Here is a 24,542-nt window from a genome sequence, read left to right on the forward strand (position 1 = left end):
CAAGGGGAGGTCATGCCTGTTAAATTTGGTCGACTTCTTTGAGACAGTCACCAAAGCCATAGATGAGGGGAAGATGGTGCACACTACCTACCTCGACCTTCGATTCTATTCCCCACTCAGGTATAATAGATAAACTCACTCATCTAGGCATCAGTCCATATTATACCAGATGGGTAGCAAACTGGCTCACTGATAAAACCCACCTAGTCAAAATAGGAGAAGCCACCTCAAGTACTAAACCCATAAAAATCTGTGAACCCCAGGGATCGGTCTTGGGGCCCCTGCTGTTTGGGATATACTTCTCAGAGGTACAGGCCAAATCTAGTGGGCTATAGCTGACCAGATTTGCAGATGACTACAAGCTGGGTGCTGTCATCAATTCCCCTAGTAATGTGGACATCCTCCAAGAGGGTCTCACCCAAACAAATGACAAGTGCCAGAAACATGGCCTCAAGCTGAATACAAAAAAGTGCATTATTATCCCCTTTGGAGAGAGTGACATCCTCACAAATGATCACATTGATAATAAGGTCCTAAGTACATAATCAGTTGTGAGGGACTTGTGCACCCAGGTTGATAGCAAACTGACTTTTGACAATCATATTGCCTCCATTGTATGGAAAGCTTTCTACATGGCCCACCTCATTAGTAGGGATATCTCATCCAGGGACAAGGTGGTCATAACATCCCTATATTCTTCCCTTATAAGACCCATTATCGAGTACAATGCCCCCTTTTGACATATACTTCACAAAGTACATGCAGCAGCTGCAGAGACCACAGAGGTTCCTCAACCGGAGAATCCAGGGCCTCAAACATCTACCCTACACAGATAGGTTAAAAGCCATGTCCCTCTACTCAGTCTCCTACAGACTCCTCAAAGGTGACTGCTGTTTGGCATACAAAGCAATCTCAGACCCCACCCTGATGGTACTGCTGCATATTTGCAAGTCAAGCTCCATTTGAGTAACCTGCACGCGTGACATCAACCTAGTCTGTGACATCAATAGGAATTGTTGGCAGGACAGATTTGTGTCTCAGAGACTCTCCCTTTTGTGGAATAGACTCCCTGTCCAAGTAAAGCAGAGTACATGATTAACCCTTTTTAAGCTCAGCCTGGATAACTGGATGGGGAACAGAAAATACACCCCTGGGATTCCACCTGTGTCCCTGCTGGACAGTGGCATAGGGTGCTGACTTGTTGAAACATGGGCTAAATTCTTGGCTAGGCTTGTAAGGGCTTCAAGGTCAATAGCCTGGTAACCTCCTATGATCCTATGATTATATAAGGAGATTCTGTAAAGCTCCCTCATTAAACATATTAGAGTCCTATATGGGAGACACCTGCATGTGTGGGTGAGCAATGCATGGCTGTTGTGACTTATCATGGTATCCTACGGGGATCCACAAGTTTTATCATTTAGTGCAATTTGTCTCCTTCTTTTTCCAAATGGGTTCCTATCAGTTGTAAATTTGTGACTTTTGGCAATACCATGATTGCAGTGCATCTTTCTTATTGCTGTGAAAGAATGTGCTAAAACGTGGCATTAAGTCCTTAATGTTTGTTATGCAGGAATAGGCTACCACAGAGAGGCAAAGGATTGCCTCAAGATATTGCATTTTGTATTGACTAATGTGGACACCATGTATAGACCTTGAAAGCAAAGTGGTACGAAATCATGTGGAAAAAATCTAAGCCTCCTAGACTAATCTTGACATGCCAAGAATACAACTTTCCGCTCTTAACTTGGTGACATACACATCTAAACTGAGACTGCATCAGATCAATTTGACATGTGATGATTATTAAACATCTAAAAAAGTTTGTTATTGGTCTTTAGTAAGTATTGAGATTGTGTGGGTTGTGGGAGCCAGATAGTTGATATTTACCATAGATTCTGGGGTTGCCATTGCGTGTTCTTCTATATCATTTAGCATATCATTCTTAAAACAAAGCAGGCTCAAGATTAGTACACCATGTGCTTTTTATAGTTTTGTGCTGCAAGATTTTTCATTTATTCATGCTCGTTGTATACATATAAGTGTTTAGTTAGATCATTTATCAGCAACCAAAAGACACTGTAGATCAGAACACTGAAAAAATCTGAATCTTTCCATAAATGCCTTACATGTGCACCTGACTAGGTTTATAAACTTTTATTTTGGGACACTCTAGTAACAGAAGCTAGCAGGGCAGTGTCCTTTCATCCACTTTCTTAAAAAAAAAATAAACTTTGGACAGCCTTCAAGGATAGTTGGGTTAGATCGTGCAGCAAAAGCATTAATTATATATTATTAAGTTGTACTACATGGGAGTAATTAACTAAAGGCTCAGAAGTATCATGTACAGCATGCAAGCATGCAGGGGACTTTCTAAACCTAGCCATGCATCCCAAATATATCTGACAATGGTGTCCTAACTTCACTGTAAGCAGTATATATAGACTAGGACTTGAGTGATCATGCATTTATAGTATGTCACTGTCCATTAGAGACACAGGTTCTAGACCAGGGATGAATTTTCAATTCCCATCCAATGATCCAAGTTACATTTCAATTGAGTTATGGAAGAACTGTTCTTCAAATTGATTGGAAGTCCATTCCATAGAATGGGTAGTCTTCGAGACACATTCATATCTCTCCAGCATGTCACAGGCTAGGTTTAGTTCCCCAGACTGGATAGTTTTTATTCTATTTGTTTTTTGAATATGCAGAAGACTGTCAGAGTGGAGTACAGAGATAGGGCTTTGAGTTGATCTGTAAGGGACATGTTGCTTATGCTCTGCAATCTTTTTGTGAGGAACCTGTGTAGATATTCCAGCTGCTGCATGTGCCTGGTCTGGTACATACTAAAGAGAGTGTTCTGCTTAGTGATTGGTTTGATGAAGGCTAAGTACAATAGAATAATGACTTCCTTGGACTTAGATGCCATACCCTTACATAGAAGTTTCACAATAGAATGACCTCTTTACTACAATATTCACATGATGATTGAAGGCTAGGTTATTGTCTGCATGCATCCCAAACCCTAACAGGGTCTACTGTTAGTAGTGTTATCAGTTTGGCAGTTTCCAGAGATAGATGACTCCCCAAAGGATATTTTTTGCATTGAGGTTTAGACCAAAGCTCTGCCACTAATTATTTGTTCAAATCCGCCTTTTTTGGAGGAAATTAGTGTATTGGTGAGAGTCTATGAATGCACCTAGTTTGCAATTATCTGCAAACTTGTTCAGCCAGAGGCCCCTGATGCCTTGACTTCAGATAACTAGATGCCAAAATGGAGTGAACCTAGCACAGAGTCCTGATAGACTTTGCTAGTGACCAGTGTTTTTGTGGGGGTGGACTCCCCTACTCCACTTCTTGGGTGTTATCTGTGAGTCAACTGGCTATCCAGGGGTGATGTAGGGGGTTTATACCTAATTTCATGAGTTTCTCTGCACTATTGGAGTGGGTATTGTGTCAAATACTTTAGCCAGGTCAAGGTTGGCAGTATGCACCATTTTGCTCTCATCCATTGTTTTGGTGACTTTACTGAAGAAGTCCACCATGCTGAGTAGGCATGATCTACCCTTGACAAAACCAGACTGAGTGGGATTCCATGTCTGAAGGTTTCCTGTGTCATTGCTAATAATTTTCATGAAAATTCATTCCATGGTTTTGTATATGAGATTAGTCAGGCTTATGGATCTGTAGTTACTGGGGTCCATAGATGGCCTGCTCTTATGCAGAGGGATGATGGTTGGTGATGAAGGTTGCAGTTCAACATATGCATGGCATGAAGCCTGTCTGAAGACTATAGTTAAATAGTGATTCTAGTGGTCCAGATTTGACATGTTTAATGCCATAAGGAGGTATCCTGAGATATTATCAGTGGTCCACTGATATGATGTTCATGGCCTTTAAGTGCATTAAGGACCTGTTCGATGGTGGTAATTTGGGAGTGGTATGTTGACTGATATTTCCTTCAAGTGTCTGGTGGAGATGTGTAAAATTTGTTGCTGAATTTGTCAGCCAGTTGATTTTCTATATCTTCTGGCTCAGGATATGTGGCTCCATGTACAAGTAGTTATGGATACTAAGTACTACCTTTGAGGTTGCAGACATGGCTAAAGAAAGCCTTGTGATTATCCATGGAGTATGAGGTTCTTTTAACTCAAATTTGGCTTCCATACACTTGATTAGTACTCTGAGTTGCTTGTTTAGATGGATGAGAGAATTTTTATTTTGATGGGTATTGCACTTTCTAATTTTTTTGCCATGATTTTCTTCCTTTAGTTAAACATCATATTGATTTTGCAGTTCCACCAGAATGGCTTGTTTTCTGAATTTGTTTTTGTGCTTATTACTGGTAGGTATAGCGACTGCAGCTGTTAACATGACTGTACAGGGCTTCTTTGAATAATTCTGCATAGGCAGTAGCATTCTCAGGGTTTGGGTGGGCTTGAAATTTAGTCAGGTTATCACTTACTAGTAGGAAGTTCGCTTTGGAATAGTTCCTAAATGTTCCAGGGTTAGCTTTTAAAGCAGACAGTCTTATGGTCTGACCATACTAAAAAGGACATTGCACTGGGAGATGCAGCATTCTCCCATGTTAGCAAGGACCAGATCTAGGATTTTTGCACCCCAAAGTGGGCATATAAACTAGCTAGTCTATTGCATTTATGTTTACTAGTGCAAGAATTTCTAGACCTGCAAGTTAGCAAGGATGCCACTTAAGACTATGCCTGTGGTAATTTTGGCACAGAGATACTCGAGCATGTCATACTGTTTCAGCCTTAATGTTTGTTTGTTCTTGATATAAATCAAGACACCTCCACCTTTAGTCCCTTTCGGTGTAGTAATTAGACTAAGCGTATGGAAGGCATTGTAGAGTTGCACTGCACTGTTGGTGTACTCTGTATGGCTTTAAAGTATGCTTCCCTAGCTGCAAAAACATCTGCATTGTTGAGGGTAAGGAGATCTTGGAAGGAGTGAACTTTCTTAGTTAGACTCCTGGCATTGAAGAATAACACATTAAGATTCTCTTGATTTGGCTTTGCTGTGATGGAAGATTTATTAGGCTAGGATTGCCTGAAAAAGAGACTATGGGGGAAGTCAATGATTTAGCCAATACTTGAAATAATAGAGGAGACAGGTATGACAAAGAAACATGGTCTGTTGACAATAGCATGCCATGCTGATAAATATTGTACCCTCTTAGAATGACACCAACAAGTAAGCCAATTATTGTCAGCCATATTTTGTTGCACAACAGGTAAAAGTATCAGTGGTACAACAGGTAGTCCATTGACATTTTATGCAGAAGGTTGTGGGTTCTATTCCCATAGCAGGTAGTTTGATTGCTGACCAGCAGTGCAACATAAAAAAGGTGCTGCTCTCCTGAGTGTGTTATCCTTCAGATAAGCCACTAAACTGAGAAACCGAGATCCTATCATATGGAGTTGTTTGGTGACACATTTTCATATAAACGATCCTATGGAACCCACTGAAAAGAGTAGCAGAAGTCCCCAATGCACAGGCTAAATTTCCCCTCATAGTATAAATACCACCTCAATTCTCCACTGAAAAGAGTCCACTAGCATAGTGGGGCTAATATGGTTAACAAAGGATAAATAAATTCTTTGCATTTGGCATCATCCTTGGAGCAGGTAGAATGCTGCTTAATGTTAGACTCCTACCAGCCTGGGACACATAGTCGAAGAACTCCATCATGTCTCTTTTCATATTGTCCAGAGATGTAAGTCTCAGGTCCTTCACACCCACCTGGACTATGACTTAGTTATACTGGCACTTCTGGTTCAATTATGTGAGGGCATCCTGGCCCCTGATAGGCAGTCTACTGAATCTTTCTCCCTACTCAGTTCTTATCTGTGTCTCTCACAATGGAGTCTCCTATGACCAAAGTATCGGGTTATGTAGTGACTTGCCTAATGGGCTTAGAGGTTGAAGCTCCATGAGATGTGGTGGGTTTTGTTTTGGTACAGTGCTTTTGGGGATGCTGAAGATGTTTGTTGTAGATGCAACATATGGGATTTCTTTGGGTTTAAGAAGATTACATTTAAAAGCCTTAGCATATATGGGTCTAGGTGTCTAATCCATATCGTTAGTGGTGGTTGCAGTGTGTACATTACTGACAACCTGATTGGCATTATGAGTCTTTGTATATGACACCTTTGCCTCCAGTAGAATTGTGTAACTACATCTCCCACATACCCTATCAGCTTGCTTAAGAATTAGTTGGTTGTCAGTAAACATGAGACAATAGCTACATTGCCTTAGGATGCCAATATCCACCAAGCTGACTGCAGAGATAGTAGGGAAGTTCATATCCATGGTTACAGCCCCTTTTTACATGGATAGAAGGTTGTTGTAAGAATACAGAGTAAAATCAAGAGTATTTAACACAAAACTCACAATGCATTGCTTGCCACTGAGCAAACCAGTTGTTCTTAGAACAATAGAGTACTGGGGAAGTTTCAATGGTAGATGCAAATGGAAAATGTCAGTTCTAACTGTCTACATCTATACAGGGCACAGCTCAAACCTGCTGTGTGTGATCAGTGTCATGCAAATTTGACAAGTTTATATAGCAAATGAAAACTGACTAAACAGACTGAATAGCCTACTGTCCAATGAATGAATCTCACTTAAACTCTTCCTGTGTGATTCCCAGTCAGACATACCAGGTTACTTTCTACTGCCACTATAATGCAGTCCCAATTCTTCTTAACGTAAACCCACAGTACAGATATCCAAAGTGAATCCTAAGAGGGCAATCAAACAGACTAGCTTGAAACACGCACTTTTGAAATGGCTACAATGCAGAGAAGGTGTAGAGCAGTGGCACTATGTAATGCTAAAGTCCAGGAAAAATACAATGCATATTTCAAAAATACAGTACCGGTATTCTTAAATAATTAATAAAAGTGCAAAAATTCAATTCGAAGTACTTATCTGAGCTAGGATGGTCCTAGATACAAGCTAAACCCTCAGGAAATTGTGGCATGGATGCAAAGCATTTATGATCTCTGTGTAAATGAACCAGGAGCTGAGCTATACATATATATGCACGTGCACACACACACACTCACACACACACACACACACACACACACACACACACACACACACACACACACACACACACACACACACATATCTATATCTATATCTATTAGGGTTGCCACCTTTCATCGTGGCTAAAACCGGAGTATAGCCACACCCCTCATGTCATCAGTAACCCCACGCATCCCACCCATCCCCGCCCACATTGCACCCATTTTGTGATGTCAGGATGACATCACTCAGTGAGGAACAGCCTCTTTTTCCATTCCTGCTGCTTGCTTTCGTCTGATTTACTATGCTTTTCTGTAAAAAAAGCATAGTAAATCAGCCAATTTACAAACTTCGATAGTCTGTTTCCTTCTTGAAACAGAATACCAGAGTTTGCATAGTGTTTTCTGGACTACCGGAGAATCAGTTTGATTTCTAGATTGTCCGGAAAAAAATGGAGGGGTTGCAACCCTAATATCTATATCTATATATATATCTATATGTGTGTGTGTGTGTGTGTGTGTGTGTGTGTGTGTGTGTGTGTGTGTGTGTGTGTGTGTGTATGTATTACTGTAGTGATAGTTACTAGATCAAAACATAGATAGTTGCATGGGACCAGTACTTTAGGATAAGCATTTAGTAGCTGTCTGATTCCATTAGTAGTACAGTGGGGAGGAGTGTAGGGTTAAATTTCCAGTTTTCCATCCATTGATTCAAGTTATGCTTGAATGTGGTTGGGGATGAGGTTTGTTTTACATGGAGGGAGTGTCTCTTCCAGAATATTATTACCCCTACAAGATATACCTGTCCCCCCAAACTGTTCTGTTAATGTTGCAAAAGAGGTTTAGGTCACTGGATTGAGAATTTTTATTAACAATTGACTTGCAGATGTGAATAAAGTCCATTAGTAAGACACAGGTTACCTCTTAACATTCTGTAAGAGACTGGATATAGAGATATGGCTTTGAAATGGCCCATATACGACATACTATTTGAGCCATGAATTGTTTTTGAAATGTATATTTGTAGGCATTGCAGTTGTTGCATGTCCCTGGACAAATATACAACAAAAGGGGTCTTACACTCAATAATTTGCCTAATGAAGGCTGAGTAAAGAGAGACAGTAACATATTTGGATCTAGAAACAATCCTTTTGTTATGAGCTGCACAACATATAAGGATTTCCACACCACAATGGGCACAAGCTGGTCAAAAGTTACCTCAATGTCCACATAAGATCCCAAATGCCGAACTGTTAGGCTAACTGTTAACAATGTGATAGTTCCCTGGGGGAGTCAACTTTCCAAAGGAGAGGACAATGCAAGTTCATGAGTCTGGCACCAGTTATTTGTTTAGGATAAACTTTCAAACAAGATGGCTGAGTCTTTTTGGGATTCATTCAGTGCTCATGTGTAATAATCTGCAAACTTAGTTAGTCAGAGCCCTTTGATACTGGCTTTTACTTCATAGATACCAAACAGAAGAGATCCCATACCCGAACCCAAGGAAACTCCATCGGTGACTTTTATTTTTTGTGGCTGTAGCATCCATTATTTTTATCTCAAGCATCCTATCTGTGGGCCTATTGACAATGCATTGGGTGACAAATGAGGATGGGGTATTTTGGGTTTATTGAGCTTTTCTACTATGTATGAGTGGGAGATTGTATCATATGTTTTGGCCAGGTCAAGGTAGGCTGTGTTTACTATTTTGCCATTGGTCATCATTGCTTTGTTGACTTTTTCAAAAAAGGCCACCAGGTTAAGTAAGCATCACCTGGCTTTCTTTAATCCAATCTGAGATGGGTCTAGTGTTTGATGGCTCCCTATGTTCTTATTGATTAATTCCATGATAATTCTTTACATGATTTTACACGTGTCTGGTCAGACTTATGGATCTGTAATTGCCTGGGTACATGGAAAATTCTTCATGCAGGGGAATAATTATTGGAGTTCTCCATTCACTTTGCACAAAACTTATATGAAAGTTAAGGTTGAACAGTGCTTTTAGTGGTGTGTTTAAATAATGCTTCATGTTATTCAAGATGCATTTACGGACATTGTCAGGACCCATTGATGCAGTATTTTTTTTTGCTTATGAAGGCACTTTCAGGATTTGATCTTGTGGGATTGCTGATGGTAAGTCAGTTTCAGTTACTTCATGTGTGGGAGATAGGGGACATGGAGGATTAAAGTTTGAGCAGAATTTATCAATCAGTAAGTTAGCTATATCTTCAGCTTCAGTGTAGATAACATTGCTTGCAATCAGCTCAGTGCATTGTTGCATTGTGCTCCTGAGATTACAAACATAACTAAAAATACCTGATTGTCCTTTGCTTGGGTGACTATTTTCACCTTGAACTTGGCTATGGTAGATTTATATAAGCACCTGAGTTGCTTGCTTGATCTAATGATGATGGCTCTATCATTCTGTGCAGTGGTCTTCTTACTTTTGGCCAATAATCTCCTCCTTTTGCTGCAAAACCTGCTGATAATAAATTTCACTAGAAGAGGCATTTTTGTGCTATGTCCTTCATTTGTTTTTGCTGGGACAATAGCATCTATGCAGCTCTTTACTTACTAGTATAGTTTGGTGTTGTGTGTTTCCAAATATTTAGTTGAGTTAATTGGGTATTTTTAGGATTTGAAGCTTGACAATGAACATTTATTAGTAGGAAGATTGTCTGAAAGGGTACCAAGGGCATAAGTGGTCCCTGGATTCAATTTTAAGGGAGACAGCTTTACATTTAAACCTAACAAGTGATGGCGATACAAAAGAGATGGTACAAGATGCCCCATATTCATAAGGAGAAGGTCTAAAATGTTATTCATCCTAGCGGGTACCCTGACTAGTTGTTCTAGGGCATTTGTATTGAAAAATCCCAGAAATCTCTGAGCTTGAGCAATGTTGGTGGTATACATTTTCCAGTCTAGAGCTGGATAAACCAGGAAAATGGTATTCTGTTTGATATTGATAGGCATCGTAACTTTTTATGGTATAGAGGGAGTTCTGTAGTTAACCAATATGCGGAAAAGGACATTTCTGATTTGCAAATAAAGAAGCTCTAGTTTATCATACTGCTTAACTGGTCTTGCTGCAGGCCTCTTCTGAATGAAGACTGAAATACTGCCACTTTTATTTGTCTCCAGTGCAGTGGATGATCAAGTGTAGAAGGTATTATAGCTCTTCATGTCTGGAGTACTCTGTGCTGTTTTAAACTGGGTCTCAGTCACTGCTCTGAACATGTGGTGTACTCTGTGCTATTTTAAACTGGGTCTCAGTCACTACTCAGCACATCTGGAGTACTCTGTGCTGTTTTAAACTGGGTCTCAGTCACTACTCTTCACATCTGGTGTACTCTGTGCTGTTTTAAACTGTCTCAGTCACTACCTCAGCACATCTGGAGTACTCTGTGCTGTTTTAAACTGGGTCTCAGTCACTACTTTTTGCATCTGGAGCACTGTGTTGTTTTAAACTGGGTCTCGGTCACTGCTCTGAACATCTGGTGTACTTTGTGCTGTTTTAAACTGGGTCTCAGTCACTACTCTGCACATCTGGTGTACTCTGTGCTGTTTTAAACTGTGTCTCAGTCACTACTCTGCACATCTAGTGTACTCTGCTGTTTTCAACTGTGTCTCGGTCACTAGTCTTCACATCTGGAGTACTCTGTGCTGTTTTAAACTGTGTCTCAGTCACCGCACAGCTATCTACTTCCTCTAGCATGAGGAGGCCTTGCAGGAAGTGGAGTTTCAAATTTAGGTAAACAGCATTGATTAATAAGACCTTTATATATTTATTTTCTTATTTCATTATATTAGTAGTAATATCTGGTTGACATTGGGAAAAAAAGCACTATTATGACTGCCAGTATATGAAAGCACAGAAGAGACAGGTGCAGGCCATCCCTGGTAAAGCAGCATGGTCTGTGATCATGTCCTCTCAGGTTGACAAATATTTGACCCCCTTCAAATGACACCAATTATTGAAGTCAATTATTTTTTGCTCATACTGCAGCATCATCCTTGGAAATGGAAGGATGATGATCAATGCTAGGCTCATACCTGCCTAGGACACCTATCATGTATCTCTTCATATAGTCCAAGGTGATACTTCTCAAATCATTTACACCCACATGTACTATAACAGAGTCATACTAGCACTTCTTGTTAAAAGACTTGAATGCATGTGTGATCTGATTAATCTTGGCACCAGACAGAACCTGTTACTCTTTCCTTGCTCACCATGGGAAGTGGTACATCTGGATGTCAGACAATGGAGTCATCTATAGCTAGAATGTTTAGTTTAGTGGATACCTGCCTAATAGGCTTAGCAATCATGACCATGGGACTCCTTGCACTGTGTGAGGAGGTAGGCTAAACAGACGGACAGTGCTTTGTGGTTGTGTCACATTTTGGAGATCCTTGAGGTTTAGTCAAGTCAATCTTTAACATCTCAGCCAATGAAGGATTATGGGTAGTATGATAGTGACTTGGAGATGGGGTGTGTAGTGTACTAATGATGATCCCAACGTCTAACATTTTAGCCTCAAGTACCATTATATATGTTTAGCTTTTACACAATGTGTTACACTGTTTGAGTAATAGATGATTGCAGAAAAGGATAAAACAGTTCTTATATTGCCTCAAGAAACCCATTTCAGTCAAGCGAGCTACAGAGGCTGTGGGAAACATCTGGTCCATAGTTTAGACAGGGATGATTTAGGGAGCTGGTGGGACTAAAACTGCTTTGAGTTGGGTTGATGCTGGAATGCAGGGGCTAGTTTAGGTAAACTTATCAATGAGCAGTTAAGGGATTGCCTAATGTCTTAGGAATGGATGTGCAGATATCCTGAGCAAGCTTTAATACAGTTCATGGTGTGATTTATTTTCTTCAGCAAAGGTTACTGAAGCCTCACATTTAGATTGCATTAACTGTATGGATCAGGAATGCTTCCTATAGAGAAAAAGGCTTTTGCACAGCCAGACCACTATAGATTGAGTCCAACGGTGGCATTAGGGAGTGAGCCTACAATGGAGGAAGTCCAACTGTGGAGTTGTGCTGGGCTCTGCTGTATTTCTTCTTCCCTTTTTGATGAAAAATCTCACAGGTCCAGACTTTTCATGCTTCTCAGAGTCTTGAGTAAAATACAATGAAATACGCTGGGTGAGTTCAACTCTCCAACGGTTATACGACACAAGATAAAGAGGAACCTATAAATCCAGCCAATGGAGTTCTGTGATTCAGAACCTGTAACAAACCACAGTTCTCTAATCACTATGACTGTGTGCTACAGGTCTAAGATCTCAGGTAGGCTAGAAATTCAGAAGTTTTATTTGTACAAAGAGGGCAAGGTGAAATCTGTGGTTACTATAGCAATCAGGAGGTTACAGCAGGGAGATCATTACTTAATGTAACAGTATAGGGCAGTTGCAACAACTTAACAATTAATGACTGGGAAAAATAGAAACAATTGTAACAAAAAGAAAGCTCTATAATTAGAGCTTAAACAGGCAAACAAACAGGATCATTTTTTCAACAGAATTTGAGTATAAAGAGTTTGCATGAGTCAGACCTGCAGCAAAACTCACAATACTGCCACTCTTGTTTATTGTTTATTTATTGACAGTTTCTTACAGGGAAAGTCTGATTGAATAGGTGCCCATTTTCAGCATAGACTCAGAGAGAAAAGCTCCAATGTATTACAAAAACATTTTAAGATCAATAATTTTACAATCTTCAAAAAAAGTTACAAAAAAATCTGCAGTTTAAATAATTATACCAAATTAGACATAATGTGAAAACATTGATAAGAATAGTTACAGCTTATATGACAATGATTTAATATTCGAAGAAATTTTAGACAATTTAGAGAAATTAAAGGTATGTTTGAATAATATAAACAGGAGCTGTAATATGAGGTGAGAGAAAAAAATAGGATTATGGCATATTTTGACAGATTCAGTGGAGAGAAATTGATTGATGTAAGGAAGTGAGTGAAGAAGGGGAACTGGGGAAGTGTACAGATTGAATATGTACTTGTTCATACTGAGAGTGATATTGTAAAACAAAACTTCAGAGCTATGGCACTCAATCAAGCAGAAATTACAAGTAAATATAGTTATGGCAAAAACGCACTGAAAGAAGTATAAACTTGTAAACGAAGCACAGATCTTGCAGTAGATTACAATTTTCCCACTATTGGAAATAAAACTAAAAAAAGTATAACACCAGACCAAGCAGAAATTGCAAACAAATAACGTTTTAGGTTAAAAACAAACAAAACAGCTTAAAGGTATGAACACATAATTAATTCACAGGCAACTTGAAGTAAAATTGGAATATGCAAGAAAATTGAAATAACAGCTCTTTTTCTTCCATTTTTGATTAAAAACCTCACAGATCAAGGCTTTCCACACTTACCAGAGTCTAGAGTAAAGTACATTTTTACTTTTTTGTTATAAAACTGTTAAAACTATTTAAAACAACATTTTCTGTGGTAAAAGTTGTGATGTTTTGTGAGAAATAAAAAGTGCTGAAAATTCTTTTTATTGTGCTTTTACAAGGAAAAATTTATTTTTGACTGCTTGCCTGTTTTACTGATTGCTGCTGTCAGGCTTCCCCAGAATCATACATCCTTTTCAGCTTAACTATAGAAAAATATGTTAGTTTCTTGGTTCTTCTTTCTTCCAGCCATAAAAAGATGAAAATTACTAAACAGCCATTGTCATAACAATAGACTCCATATGCGCCTCAGCCATAGATTGCTGATTCTGCTGTGGGCATTTCTGGTTACTCAGACCATTCATCATTTTTTCTTAATCCCTCTGGTGTCATTCCTTTAACCACCATGGACCAAGGTTTATACAAGTCCTCTGTGGCTGTTGGATTGCCCTTGTGGGTAAGGCAGAGCCAGTCTTGTTACTCTTTGGGGTAGGGGCAAAGAATGCCTCCACGCCTTGCCAGAATACCATGCCTGGCCCTAGGGAGTTTTTTTCCCCAGGCAAAAGCAAGTTGGTTTATAGGTTCATATGTGTGTACTAGTCTAATAAACACTGGGGACTTTTTAAATCTTGTCATGCATCCCAAATCTCTGACAAGATCTTGTACCCTTTATACATTTTTCACCAGATGTGTACAAAGATTCTAAGCTTTGTATGATTTTATTTTTAGATAAATCAGCAGAAATTAACAAAAGTTCTGAACGTAATGCTAAAAGGGATGTGTTATCCACCATAGAAAGCAATTTATCATTATGCAGGAGAAGAATCAAGCCAGTCAAAGACATAGACCCTGGCTTTACAAAAGGAAATGTGAAAACACAATTCATTTAATCTGTTTCTGATTAATGGAAATGAATAAGTGCAAAGGAAAAAATACAGAGCATTACAGGTCAAAAAAGGAGGTGAATAAATATGGAAGAGAATGAAGTAAGGAAAGAATCAGAAATCAGATGAGCGAGTGTGGAATATCTTAGTTTATTGAGTGAAAAGGGGTATTAATGAATCAAAGGTGCAGCAATTGTACAGGAAACATTTTGTAGTCGTATAATTAAGACTATACAGCCAAAATGTAGTCTAATATATGTGAAGAAAATGAGGCTGAAAATAGAAGATGTAGTCAAGAAAAACAACAAGCATAAAACAACAGATCAGACTATACATCAAGACAGAAGAAAAATGATTACAAACCGCAATGCAACAGCAAAAAAAAAGATGGAAAAAATTTGGAAAGTAAACATGATTCTGGACATAATGATAATACACCCTAGAAACTACAGGAAAAGAGATGCGCAATTGCTGTATCACTGAATTCATCTTCAGCCACTCTGTGTGGAATAAAAAAAATACGGTTCTGTTCTAGTACGACAAAATTTGTCCTTTTATAAAATGCATGTCACATCCTGCACTATATCCCCCAGTGACAGCAAAACCATGGATATATCTAAAATAAAACAATTGGATGGACAACAGGAAATATGAAGTTCTTAAATAAGTAATTTACAAAGAACAAACTTCAAACGAAGGTAGTTCAAAGTAAGGACACAGTACATCTGATCTGAAGAAGGTTTCATTAAGAAGACAAAAGTGCTTATCTTTTACTTGTTTTTATCAGCATGTCAATATTAAAGCAACCTTTTTATCATGAATTGTTACTCCAGAAAGTTCTTAAATAACACAGTGGCTGATCATTAAATAAACTACACTTGTTCTGGCTCATATACATCACAGCAAAGCATTCAAGTGTTGTTCTAGATAGGACACTGATACAGACATTGCAGTGTTTCTGTACCTGAAACTTAATCAGTGAATGGATAAGAAGCCCATTAATTCTTACAGGAGAGAGGAGGATAGTCAATGACAGAACAGTGAGGTGATGCACAGTATGCATTATTGATTTATGCTGTTTTGAATTATTTTTAGTTGATTTTCCAAATATATTTAAGAGAGTAATACATTTAAGAGTGTAATATGTTGTATTGAATATGACGTTATTACTGATTCCTCAGTAATCTAGATGTAATCAAGATCTCACTGCTGCTTGTAGAAACAGCCTGCTGTATTTACATCATCATGGTACTATTACTAATAACAAACAAATAGTGACTATTTCTGGGATTGTGACTACAGTTGCACAGTAGTCTTTTTGAACAACATGTTTCTGTGCACAGTCTTACAAGTTCTTTAAGCAGTGCAGTCATTTCTTTAAGAAACATTCCCATTGACAATTTATCACTTTCCAAGCACTGCAGCACCTATTTATAGGTTCATAGGATAATACTAGGGTACTGACCCAGAGGCCTTTATAAGCCTAGCCAAGAATTTTGCCCATGTTCCGACAAAGTCAGCACCTGTTTCCCCTGTCCAGCAGGGACACATGTGGGTCCCAGGGGTGTATTTTCTGTTTCTCATCCAGTCATCCAGTTTCCTCTTAAAGAGGGCTAGAGAGGTACTCTGCTTCACATGGAGAGGGAGACTATTCCATAGATTTTGACGTCTTTGGAACACAAATATATCCCACCAACAAGTTCTTTTAATGTCATAGACCAGGCTGAGGCCTTGTGTGTGGGTTGTGCAAGTGGAGTTTGACTTATGGATATGCAGCAACTTCATCAAGGCTGGGCTGAGATGGCCTTGTATGCCAGACACAGGTCACCTCTGAGCAGTCTGCATGAGACTGAGTAGACGGACAGGGCTTTTAGCCTATCTGTATAGGATAGGTGTTTGAGACCCTGGATTTTCCTGGTCAGGGACCTCTGTGGTCTCTCCAGCTGCTACATGTGCTTGGCAAGCTACATGCTGAAGGGGGCATTATACTTGATAATGAGTCTGATAAGGGGGGAGTACAGGATGTTATGATCTCCTTGTTCCTGGATGAAATACCCTTACTTATGAGGTGGACCATGTAGAAAGCCTTCTGTATAATGGAGGCAACATGGTGGTCAAAAATCAGGTTGCTATCCACCTGAGTGCCCAAGTCCCTCACAACCTCTACTACTAGAAGTGGCTTCCCCTATTCTGACTGAGTGGGTTTTATCAGTGAGCCATTTAGCTACCCATCTGGTAACATATGGGTTGATGCCTAGCTGGGAGAATTTATCTATCATACCTGAGTGGAGAATAGTGTTGAAGGCTTTTGCTAGGTCAAGGTAGGTGGTGTGCACCTTCTTGCTCTTGTCTATGGCTTTGGTGACTGTTTTGAAGAAGTCAACCGAGTTTAACAGGCATAATCTCCCTTTGACAAAAATGAACTGTGTGTGATCAAGCTTTCGGAGGTTGCCACTGTCCTTGTTTATAATGTCCATGATAATGCATTCCATGGCCTTGCAGATCAGGCTAGTTAGGCTGATGGGCCTATAATTGCCTGGGTCAGTGGATGATCCACCTTGGTGTAGATGGATGACAGTGGCTGTCCTCCATTTGGCTGGGACAAAGCCAGTGCTTGACTGCAACACAGGCACCCCTATAAAATGATATCAGTTTCCTAATGTGGTTGTTGGCTGTCTGGGATCATTTATGTGTCAGAATGACTGAAGGTATCCTTTATTAGAATACTATGTCACTAGTTATTTAGGTATGAGGTGCATTGAGACTGTTGTTAATAATGGTTTTATTCCTATCATTTTATTCCTATGTCTTAGAAATTGTTGTTTCTGGAATCATTTTGAAACTAAGTTATGGATTCATGAACAAGCATGTAGGCTCCAGGTGAAGCCTACACAATGTTTAAGTATTAGCGTGACAAGCAGTAGCGCTGGTCACATATACATGCTGCTCATCATACTTACATGAAAATAAACAAGCTTTTGTGGTCCCCAACAGTGTTGATGGCCAGGAAAATGTTTATGATAACACAAGTGCACACAGTACACAAACACCTTGCCTGTGAGCAAACCTGTTAAGTGTGCTCATACTGGCTGAATAATAAGCTATATAAGGCAATTAGTGTACTAAGTGTGCTAAGTGTATTGTGTACATAAAACCTATATACGAATACAAGGGCAATTACAATACATGGGTTGCCAAACTGGCAAAGTATACTGAGGACAATGTGCACAGAAATCAAAGAGATGAATACAGAAATATGTGAGAGGGGAGGGTGACTACTGAAAATTTAGTAAGATAACTGATGTGAATGTGCTTTTTGCAGTATATATATATATATATATATATATATATATATATATATATATATATATATATATATATATATGTCATACTAAGTAATGGTGGTCACACTTCCTTAGCAAATATAGGCAAAAAAAAGCAGACATTATATCATAGGATGTGACAGTTACACAAATTAGCACTGTAGCAGAGGGGAATGACATGACATATGAATGTCATCAACATACTGAGTTTAGATGACAGTCTGCAAGAACAGTATATACATTATGGGATATTTACACAGCATGCATTCTGTCAATAAACATGTTGGAAAATAGTAATAGCTCAGAAGGCACAATCTCCTTTTGCAAGAATTGAACCCATCCTATCATTGTTAACACTGACCTGTGTATAAACTGTGTATGCAGCAGAAATAGACTTAACATGTGTATGGGGAGGATTATCCTTAAAGGGAATTATGCACTTTAATATCCTAATGGTTATGCATCCCGTATGTAGGTGTGTGTGATGTTACAAATGTGTGAGCAGAGTGTGACATATGTAATACCCTCGCATAAGACACTCTTGCCTGACACAGTTATGGTGCAGACAGATAAGAAGAGATACAAACACCACAGTATATTGCACTGTATTCTGCAGAGCTGTATATCGTCAGCACAAGAGGGAGCAATGGCCATTGTCACAAACAAATGAAATTAATCTGTGAACTAAGAAAGGATCCCTGATAATAAATGCCATATCAGCATATCAGATTGATGGCAATTAATGCTCATGTGCACACAATTGTGCTTAGTCCTTTATCAATGTGTTATGGTCAAGGAAAGTTTTTTCCTTATGTCTGCACACATACCACCCAAGAACTGGAGCACACTTGTGTATGCTACAGGACTCAATGCATGTCCCAAAGTAACACTCTAACCATGACATTAGCAGAACAAATATCTACCGCCGTGAAATTCAAAGCTATGTTCACATGTGTTTGTATAACATATCAAGGAGTAAGAGTAACATGATGTAATTATTTCTGTATGACATCAGTACATACACACAAAATGAAACCCTATGCTAGAACTAAACCTCAAGCTGTACATGTCCTACAAGTATCAATATAGCTATTAATGACATATGCCACAGTGGAACTGTTATCACATCTGTTGACCTCAACCTATGTGAAGTCATGCAATCAGCTGTACTGTATTTCCCCATAATTATATCTTCTAAAACTGATGGGGGAGGTCTCTGCTACTCTAAAAGTACAAAGTATAATTGGGTTCATGTCTTTTCTTGTGGAACAGTTAAGAATACAAATGCTTACAGTCACTCAATGCTGCTTTTTAGCACTTGCCTAAGACTGAGAACATAAACACCATAGTGGGATCAATGAATGTGCCATGGTATGAGTGCATTGCTAATTGTCATATGTGTAGTTATATGAAAGCATTACAACAATTATGTTCAACTTGGATATAATCCTGTATTGGAACACATGCCTTACTTATGCAACATACATTACATTGCTTCATGTCCTCAGTCCTGAGCAGGTGCTTCGCTACAACTTGTAACAGGAAACGACATCTACACCTGAACAAAGCACATGTGGGTGACAACAACGTTCACAACATGTATAGTGACCATAAGCAGTGACTTCAGGATTTGAGCTATATGGCTAACATCACAGGCATATAACGGTTCGCTGAAATGCAAGTGTAGCTACAGATTTATTTGATTACTATGACAATGCATATTTCAATGGAAGAGATCACCATTGTGTATTACCTTCATGTTTCCACTAAAAAGTGGTTGCACAGCACAAACACACTTTATAGTTATACCTCATATATGTATTTGCAGCATGTTCTGCATAGTAAACAGAATCACAGACACCAATGACACCTGTATTCGAACTCCCTACCTATTGACTGACACAAGTTACACACAAGTGTATTATACACATGCCCCAGAGGAGAAGTTTGATTGCATGACAGCCACACTGCTTCTTTGAAAGGATGAGATTAGCTGTGTCATGCAAAGGGGATGTGTGTACAAAAATGACTTTTACAGTTATGTGGACTTCTATATGTTGTCAGTACTAAGAAGTGTAACACTCCTGCATCTATTTGCATTCACACAGACACAACCAACAGAATCTCACTGCTGTGTTTGAACTTTCTACTTATTAGTTGACAGAGTCTACATGGAAGTGTATTATATGCATGGGCCACAGGACAGGTCTGACTTTAGTGGTGTGACAGTACCCTACTGAAATGATAAACTCATCAGTGTGTTATAGACAGTATGTGTTTGTGGACAGAGTGAAAGGTGGATGTGGGATTGACCTGCAATGTAAATGTTTCTTACAAGTATGAGTCAAATGAGCATACCTGTTGAACTGGTGATGCCACAGACCTACCATCATACACACATTTTGATTGTTGTGAAAGTAAATCCCCTACCTAGCTAGCTATGCAATCTAGAAATCACAGCACTTAACACAAATGCCACCACAGAATTCTGAATTCAATAGTGTGAGAGTGCACTTTACAGAGGATGACATCAGTATTGTGTTGTTGAGAAGATTATGTTGGGAGAAGGATCTGACATTGATGTGTACTCACCCTGAAGTATAAAATTTACTTCAGGCTACTGTTTTATTGAGTCCAGCAGTAGTTAATGTCATTTTTACACAACTACACACACACACACACACACACACACACACACACACACACGCACAAACACACATACCCTGACTGCCATGAGATTAGAACCCCCCTACCTATCTAGCTACACAATTTAGAGGACACAGTACTTAAAACAAGTACCAATGGCCTCCGAGACTTCAGAGAAGTGTGCCACAGTATAGAATATCTGCATTGTTCTTGCTCTCTCCTCTGGTGTTCATGGAAAATAGACTTACACCCCTGCATGCTGTAGCACAGCATTAAGATATTGGTTAAATAGATTTAATTTGAACCTATTGCACGTATACATGCAAGAGAGCAGCAGTAGTCCCTAACACTGCTTTTTTTTGTTTTGTTTTGTTTTTTTTAAGTGTATTCTATATACCATGTGCACATACTAATGTTAGCATAGCGTATGTGGGTGGTTTATCACATACTAGCATTGCTCTGGTCTATTTGTGCTGCATTCATTCATTGATATGCTTTAAACTTCTACTAAATGTTAGAATTGGTCTACCCTGATAGTAATGTTTTGGTTTCACATTTCATGCTTGCATTTCTCAGCTATGATATTCTGTCTCTCCTGTACTTCCCTCCAGCTTCTTCAGTGACCTTACTAACTGCAGCTGCCTGTTACTCTCCATTCTTATTTTTAGATTTCCACAGCCCCTGTGAACGGGTTGGTAGGCCGTTCCCCTCCTACTGGTCCACAGCAGTTTTACCTGCTCTACCAACCTCATGAACCTGGCCACTAAATAATCATCCTGAAAGAAGACGGACTAAAAAAGCATTGTAGGTGCACCTGAATTCCACAATAGTTTGGTCGTATCCCTGTAATAAGTGCATAGTGTACTTAACTATAGGCCAGGGATGGCACCTGCCCACCACCCCATTCACAAGCTAGCATTTCTTGTAAGCTTTAACTACAAACATCTTTAATATACCGTCACATACCCTTTTTAGTAGTTGTTCCTGACTCCAGCTAAGCCAAGCACACTAAAGTGAACATAAGTACAAATACACAGCACAAGGTTTCTGCATTGGCTAAACAGCACATTGTAGGCAATAAGGACATCACTTTTGTTCTGTAAGGTCCAGCATATATTCAAAAGAAAACAAAAACTAACAGGCAAGGTACTTTTTCTCCAAATAGACATACCTAAACCAGTCTGTAGATTGAGTGATTGTTTTTTGTCAAGGCCAGCCCCTGCTCTCATTAGTCATTGCACTTTATAACCGCCCCTCCCACTCTCCTCCAATATGGTCTCAGCAAAGGTGATTTAAACCTGTGGTGCCATCTTGGATTCCCAAAGCAGCTGCCTGTACCCCTCTGGCCTTCAGTATACCTTGATGTAAGTGCTTAATCTTTCTGAAACAAGAGTTGCAAAGTTATTATAATATATAAATTTCCTTAATGCCTTCTGCATAATACAATAAGTGTTACGGTTGAACTTAAGTACTCAGGGTTTCTGTGGCACTGACAGCTCCCAGTAGGCCTCTCCCATCTACATTTTAAGCTGTAAGTTGAATCTGCTATTTTTAGATAATTCAGACAGATTACTTACTGTTTTCCATCAAAGAAAAGGGGAACCTGATTGTTTCTGTAACCTCGTGATCTGGTTGGGCCCCGCTCCATTCGCCTCACTTGGCTAACACCACTCCCCTACCCTGCCCCCATTTCCCACCACCCCCTCTATACCTACATTTATTCTAAGCCCTCATCACCTGACCATATCACCTGACCTTCACCTACACCAATCACTCAGTCAACATCAACTTAAATTAATACACCACTCCCACTTCCAAACAACACATATTTGATAGACATACCTCCACACTTCACTAATCCTTCTAAAGAACTACATAAACTCATTCACCTCAATCACCTAGCTACGATCACCATAACATCTGTACCATACAGTCATGCTAACAACACTATCATCCCTATCATTAGCACTCATATCACTAGCTTTTGTCACATCCATACAAATTTACCTCTACACAATAACACATATCATATAACACACATTTCCACACCCTAACAAACTCAGGCAAATGTCTTAATTAGCCCTACAATTCTAAATGTTAATACTACACCTTACTCACACAACATTACAATACCAATATATAACTCTAGAAAAAACTCACATAGATCCAACTCACAAATAACAAACATTATAAAGCACAAACTATCATCCATAAAGAAAATACTAAACTCTGGTGATGTATATCCTAATCCAGGCCCTCTCAAACCAAATAGATATCTGTCCTGCTGATTCTTAACATCAACATAAGAAGTATCACCAACAAGATATCTGAACTGCACGCATTTATAGCCCACTATACTCTTGACATATTGACAATCACAGAAACATGGCTAAACCCTAGCATCCAAATTGAAGACTTCCTACCCCAAGGTTATAATACCTTAAGATTGGATAGAGTAGGCAGAAAAGGAGGTGGGGTAGCCATACTCTTTAAGAACACACTGAACCTCCAACTCCTCTAGAGCACACCACCCAAATTTCTAAATGCTGAAATCCTGTTTACTGTCCTTTCCATAAATAAAACTAAGAAAATGAATATTCTTTGCTGCTATATAGCCCCAGGTAACAACTATCTCATTATAGAAGAAATCCTACACTGGACAAAAGATAACCTATCACAAGAAACTATCCTATCAGGTGACCTAAATACTGACTGGACAGCTTGTGATTCCAAAAACCCCACTAACCATATTAATCTATATGGGTTATCTCAGCTGATTGAAGAGCCCACTAGAATAGATAAAAAATCGAAAAAAAAATCTATTCTTGATTGGACTCTGATCAACTACCCCAAACAAAACTACCAGGTAGGTTGCCTTCCAGGTGGTCTCAGTGACCACCTCCCCACATTCCTACTACGCAAACACTCCAACCTACCCAAACCTATTGTTTACAAACTAATACGGGATGGCTGCAACCTTACCCCACATTATCTGGATACTGTTCTCAGCCACTGTAACTGGGAACCACTACAAACCCTTGGATTAGACCAGGCAGTTCACTACTTTAATACTACTTTTATTAACGTTCTTAACAAACTCGCCACCAGCAGGAACATTAGAGTGAAAGCTAACTATGCACCTTGGCTAAGTAGGGACATTAGAGCCCTACTAAAAGCCAGAGATAAAGCCTGCAAAATCTGGAAAAGAAAAACCACCAGTTCCAAGCAAAACTACCAACAGCTTAGAAATCAGGCCAAGGCTCAAACTAAACAAAATAAACAAAACTACTTCCTCAGTGCCCAAAACAAATACTCAAAAAATCCACAAAAATTCTGGCATTCTATTAACTCCTTACTAAAACCAGGTAAAACCACTACTCCAGCTCCAAACTCTACAGATAGTAATTTAGACATAGCCACTTAGTTTAACCACCACTTCACAAAATCCATCCTGGCACTATCCAGCCAGCTAACCAGTCATAGTCCATCGCATACCCAAACCAATCAACCAGAAAATACTGCCTCCTTTACTCTATCATCTGTCCTCACCTCTACAATTAAGAAATTCCTTTTAAAACTTAAACCCACCACCCTTGCAGTCGATAACTTACCTGCTACCTTCATAAAAATGGCCTCTGACTCTCTATCTTAGCCCATCTCCATTCTAATCAACTGCTCCTTACAGGAATCCTATATTCCCAAACTCTAGAAAGTATCTTATATTATTCATCTTCATAAAGGGGGTAACTCCTATGACTTCTCAAACTACCGACCCATTGCCATCTTATGCCCATTATCTAAAATTCTAGAGAAATGCATCCATTTGCAAGTCATGAAATTCCTGGACACAAATCAGCTCCTCTCTAACACACAACATGGCTTCCGCCCCCACCACAGCACAACCACTGCTCTTCTTTCATTCTCTGATCTAGTTAACTTTCACAGAAATGACAACAAATATACATCAGCCATTTTCTTGTATCTCTCAAAGGCATTTGACATGGTCTCTCACTTCATTCTGCTAGATTCTCTGGCCTCACTATCTTTCACCCCATCAACCATAGCCTGGTTCAGAAGCTACTTATCTGACAGGCAACAATTTGTCCAATGGCAAGGAGCACAATCCCCCAACTTTCAACTATCACAGGAGTCCCACAAGGCTGTATACTGGGCCCACTTCTCTGTTCTGTTTTCA

Source organism: Protopterus annectens, chromosome 3.part0 (genome assembly GCF_019279795.1).
Source record: "Protopterus annectens isolate FY-2018-M chromosome 3.part0, PAN1.0, whole genome shotgun sequence".
Classification (NCBI taxonomy): domain Eukaryota; kingdom Metazoa; phylum Chordata; order Ceratodontiformes; family Protopteridae; genus Protopterus; species Protopterus annectens.